The sequence below is a fragment of the Euleptes europaea genome, chromosome 1, assembly GCF_029931775.1.
Source record: "Euleptes europaea isolate rEulEur1 chromosome 1, rEulEur1.hap1, whole genome shotgun sequence".
NCBI classification, from domain to species: Eukaryota; Metazoa; Chordata; class Lepidosauria; order Squamata; family Sphaerodactylidae; genus Euleptes; species Euleptes europaea.
The window spans coordinates 90,395,128-90,401,127 of NC_079312.1; positions in this window are offsets into that span (position 1 = coordinate 90,395,128).

A 6,000-nucleotide genomic window follows, 5' to 3' on the forward strand; every position below is an offset into this window, starting at 1 on the left:
CATACATAGTGATAGGGAATACGATGGCATGAATTAATCTAGTCTTGGTGGCCAGTGACACATCCTTACACTTCAAAAATTGTGAAGTTACAGTGGGACTTCACAAATATTGCTGACAAGTCCATTGAAGAGCCTCAACACTTTCTTTGCAGTGAAGTCCTCAGTGCAGACAGTACGAAACCCAGCAAATCAAAGGACCATTTCAAACTCAGTCTTGTAGCATTTGTAGAAGATAGTGAATTCTTAAAAAAAAAAAAAAAAAAAGAGGAGCGCATTCTGTAATCTTCCCAGGTGGATTCACCTGGACACTTTTCTCAGACAAACGAAGCTGAGCTCGAAGCCTCCGACTGCGTGGCTTTCTGTATTGCTGAACGTAAGAAGCCCCATGCAGTCAGAAGAAGGTCTTGTCAAGCCTTGTCTAATAGAAGCAGTGAGGCTTGTCCTTGGGGAGCAGCAAGCCAGAAAGATGAACTCACGTTTGAATCACACTGTCAGAAGCTGGATCCTTGAGACGAGTGATGACGTTTTGTATGAAATAGCTGCAGAAATTAAAGCAAGCCCCCACTTTGCCCTTCATTTGGATGAATCGTCATTGCCTCTTGGGCATAATTGCTTGTGGATGTCCGGGATTTGAAAAAGCGAGGGTCTCCAAAATATAGGGTTGCCAACCTCCAGGTGGGGCCTGCAGATCTTCTGGAATTACAACTGATCTCCATACAACCAAGATCTTTTCCCCTAGAGAAAGCTGCTTTAGACTCTATCAGTGCATTCTTAAGAAGAGTTACTCCAGTCTAAGGCCATGCATTTCAATGGGCTTAGACTGGAGTAACTCTCCTTAGGAATGCACTGTATGGTGTGATGCCCCTCTGAGGTCCCTTATCCTCTCCAACCCCCAAATCTCCAGGAATTTCCCAACCCAGATCCGGCAATCCTGTTGATAGAGGATTATCTGGTCTCCAAATTGATGGTCACAACTGCCTTAAGTGAAGATATGTTCAAGATAGGGTTGCCAGGCCCAGCAACCAATGGGAAACTGGGTGGGGTAAGAACATGGGAGCATGGCCAGCAGCAACGGTGTGACATCCCTTCTGGACAATTAAACATTTTTTCCTTTCTCTTGCTGGCTGCCAAAGTGCCAGAAGGCAAGGCTCACTGTGGGCAGGAGATCTCCCACCCCAAGCGGGCCCTAGTTCAAGATGCTGGAGAATTTTAGTGCCCTCAAGGAGGTGATGTGGGAGACATTAGTTTGCATATGTATTGATGGGTCACTATTAATGGCCGTTCGTTTTGAGGTTTGAGCATTTGTGATGCAGGCTGCCCCCCTGCACATTTGCCCAATACCAATATTTTTCAGCTCCCTGATATCTGGATCTGAAAAGTACCGATTTTTTTTGAGCTGCAAATCCCTATAAAAAGCTCCAAACTCTTTAAGTACTTTCCCTACAATGAAATGCCAATGAAAGGCAGCTGCAAAAAAAAAAAAATTTCTTCCAACTCAGTCTAGCCTGCAAGATGGCTCCCTACCTTGACATGACTGGCCACCCGGATCCATGCCATGGTAACATCAAGACTAGACTGCTGTAATGCATGCTACATAGGTCTCCCCTTGAAGGTAACTTGGAGACTTCAGTTGGTACAGAATGTTGCAGCTTGTTTATTAGGAGGAGCTAGGAGAAGCATGCTTATTACTCCCATTCTATAGTTGCTCCATTGGATGCCCATCAGTTACTGGGCTGAATTCAAGGTATTGTACATCACATACTAAGCCCTTCATGTCCTTGGTCCCTCATATGGACTGCCTATCTCTCTATGCTCCACCTTGCTCCATTCATCTGAGCAGGGCTTTCTGCAATAACATTTTTAATGGTGTGACCAGAGTGTTGCGCAGTATTCCAAACTGATATATATACAAAGGCACTATGATACTGGCCATTTTATTTTCAAACTCTTTCCCAATAATCCCAAGCATAAAATTGCCCTTTTCACAGTTGCCACGTACGGAGTCAATGTTCTCATTAAACTGTCTACCATGATCCCAAGGTATCTTTCCTGGTTGGTCACTGCCAAGTCAGATCCCATTATAGTATATATAAAATTAGGACCTTTCTTTTTACCCCAATGCCCGTCACTTTACACTAGACATTGAGCTTTATTTGTCATTATATTGTCCATTCACCGGACAGATCCTCTTGAACCTCTTCACAATCTGCTTTGGTTTTCCCCATCTTGAATAATTTGGTGCTATCTGCATACTTAGCCACTTAACTACTAACCCCCATTTCCAGATCATTTGCAAACTAATTAAATTAGTATCAGTCCTAAAGATCTCTGGAAGACCCCACCACTTACTTTGCTCCATTGTAGCAACAACTCCATTCCTAACCTCCTTTTCCAGTGATAGATCTCCTCAACCTGTTCAAAGAAAGTATTGTTTCTGCAAAGGTAAAAAGGAACTTAAAACTTCATTACGACAATTCCACTAATGAGAGTGTAGAATAAAGTTGTTTTCTGTCCCGTGTCATCAGAGTTATTTCAAGTGTTTCCATCCTCTTTTTAGGGACTACTTTAAATCCTTGAGGAAACCTCAAATGGTTTTTGGATATGCTGCCCAATTATTATTTTTTATCACACTCAGACTTGATAGCCAATGTGACCTAGAAAGCATCTGAGGCCTATAGCACTCAAAGAATGAACTAATGAGTGCAAAGCAGCCAAGAGAAGATCTCGGCTGCCTCTTCTTTTTCAGTCTGCGGCTCAAGGGTGGTAAGAGTAAACTTCCTTCATGTTTGTTCTTTCCTCTCAGGATACTGGAAATTGGGGCCCTCAGGTATCCGTTTCAACCCACTGCTCATCCATGAAGAACCACAACAGCAGTAATCCTTTGATAACATTGCATTGCAATCCCAGTTTCCTGGAAATGCTTCTGTCGCTGGGAGCAACATTATGCCTCTGCAGTGCCATTCCGTATCCAAAGTACTCTGTAGTGCATAATATTAGTTGGCCAGCGTTGAACGCTGAACATCCTATAATGTAGATTAAGAGTGCAAATTTACTTTCTTAATGGTTCTGGCCTTGTGAAGGATTTTCTTTAAAGTGATTGGCATAGTGAATTTAAAGCCTCTCAGGCTATGTAAGAAACCCGACATTCTCATGATATTTGGAACTAGCAGTGAAAAAACTAGTTGTCCCCTTCTCAGGGATGACTGGCTTAACACAGGCTCTGGAGAAAAGGCAATCATATTACAATATATGCACGGAACTGCTGGCCCTTTAAAAGCTTTGAAGCAGGGCAAGATACAGCAGTGTAGTTTTCCATCACTGCAATGGGAGAAGCTCAGACCTGGACCATCTGCCCTGTTAGGCAGAAGATCCATTTGTTTTGGAATATAGCCACCTTATAAAGACAGGTGATGTCTTTGCAAATTGTGGCTGGTGACACTAATTTTGCTAACTTTTCTTGGAAAGACAGTTGCACAATAGAAAGAGGTTCAACAGGTAAAGCTTCCTCAAACTTCAGTTGTTAGATTTCTACTTGTCACACAGTTGTTAGGTGCGTAGGAGCCAGCCTGTAGTATATTATCCATGCAAATGGAATGTAATAATTAAAACAAAAGGATGACATAGTGAGGGGCAAGCTAGATATGGTGACTGGAGATCTGTAAAAGGATCTCCCACAGACTTTTGTTTTCCACTTTTAATTGCACCTGCGTAGGGCCCCAATTTGTTTTAACGTCTCGCCATGGTGGGAGGGAAGGAGGATGGGCTCAGTCCTTTTCTCCGCATCGTTTTGCCCTGCTGGCAGCTTGGAGGGGAAAATACAGGCACCCATACAACAGTAGCCCTAAAGCAGAGGGAGATTCAGACTGCAAAAACAACAGAGGGAAAGTGGTAACATTCTCCCTGAGCCACAACCCCAATCGGAAAGAGAGCTCCGTGTGACTGCAATTTAAAGTTTAATAAACACTAGGCGATCTGTCAAAAAGGGCAAGAGTCCAGTAGCACCTTAAAGACTAACAAAAATATTTTCTGGTAGGGTATGAGCTTTCGTGAGCCACAGTGAGCTGTGGCTCACGAAAGCTCATACCCTACCAGAAAATATTTTTGTTAGTCTTTAAGGTGCTACTGGACTCTTGCCCTTTTTGACTACTGCAAACAGACTAACACGGCTACCCACTGTGAATTATCTTCATACTAGGCGATCTGTTCACGGTCACATCTAATTTGGCCCGGAGACATCTGGAATGTCAGAGAAGAAAGCAGCCAGATCTGGTCAGGGCTTCCCCCCCCCCTTCCCACAGTCCTCAAATTTAGTACGGGACGTTTAACAAAAAGAACCAATCTGATTAAAAATACATAATGTGCTTGATGATATCATATAACAACAATAAAGGCCATCAAACTGGAAAGGACTCCATGATGAGCAGGAGATTAGCTTAATGGCCTCCATTTAGATGAAGTGGTGATTACTAGGGAGATGTGTGTGCATGTTTCTGCAGAACGATGAAAACATGCCTAGCAGTTGAGAAATGGAGAACTGCTTACAGTCAACAGAGAAACAGAGACACCACAGGGGGGAAAAACGGTGTGATAATGACATCTTCATAGTCCGCAGATGTGAATATTAATCTTTTAAATAACTATCCTGCTGAGAGCCACTAAAGTGGCTTTGGAGGGAAAGAACCGTTTGATTCTTTCGAGTCTGTCCTTCCGTTATGTGAGTTGTGAGGTATTTATATGTCTCCTGTTTATAATCATCTGCAGCAAAGGGAATTACTTGTATTAAATTCTGACATTTGTCCTGGCAGAACGGTTAATTTGCAAACTGGAGATGACACGTGTGGAAGTGGGGCGAGGAGAGAGTATTTTTAGGAGAGGCTGATAAAAACTGGCAAGATATTGCATAATTTTGGAAGGTGGCATGTTTTGGAAATAAAATGATATGGGCTTTGAGGGAACTCAGTGGATTTCAGCATGGGAAAGCGGTCCAGAACCTTGGAATTTAACAGTAATACAACTGAAGTTCTATTTCTACGAGGAGACATCTTTGGTTCAGTGTGGTTTACATTGAGAGATATGTGAGGGACAATTTCAGGTTTCAGCATAATTTGTGGCTGTAAACATAATATTTTTTTAAAAAAAATCTGAATAGAACTGTAGCCTGAGCTTATGATAAAACATCCATGTCTCCAGTTTTATTTTAAAAAGGTAAAGGTCCCCTGTGCAAGCACCGGGTCATTCCTGACCAATGGGGTGACGTCACATCCCGACGTTTTCTAGGCAGACTTTGTTTGTGGGGTGGTTTGCCAGTGCCTTCCCCAGTCATCTTCCCTTTACCCCCAGCAAGCTGGGTCATCATTTTACCGACCTTGGAAGGATGGAAGGCTGAGTCAACCTTGATCCGGCTACCTGAACCCGGCTTCCGTTGGGATCGAACTCAGGTCATGAGCAGAGCTTGGACTGCAGTACTGCAGCTTACCACTCTGCGCCACGGGGCTCCTGTTTTATTTAAGCTTAAGCAAATGAAAATTTATCTTAGAATAATATTAAAAGCTTGCAATATACAGCTGCATGCATTGTATTTGGATTGCAGATCAAGGGGCAGGGGAGGAAATAACACACCACACACAACCAACCTGGGGGGTCAACATATGTCTAAGTTCAGGCTAGTCGGCAGTTTGCTAAACAGATCATACTGATCAGAGTGACAGCTGACTCATGTGATTATGCTGGTCTGAGCCAGTTTGTACAGCCAGGAACGGGGATTTCCAGAATGACTCATCTCAGGTGAAATGTGATTGGTCATGAATGTATATATGTCTGTGTATTGAATATAAGTTTGTCTTGCCAGAAATATTCGTGCTGGTGAAGCACTTTGATGGTCAGAGCAGTGAATGTTAACTGCTAAAGGACTCTGTGTAGATATTGTAAATAAACTGTACATAGCAGAACTGCGTGGTGTGAAGTTGTTACCAGGTAAACTCCTGAAGTCCAGACACGCTG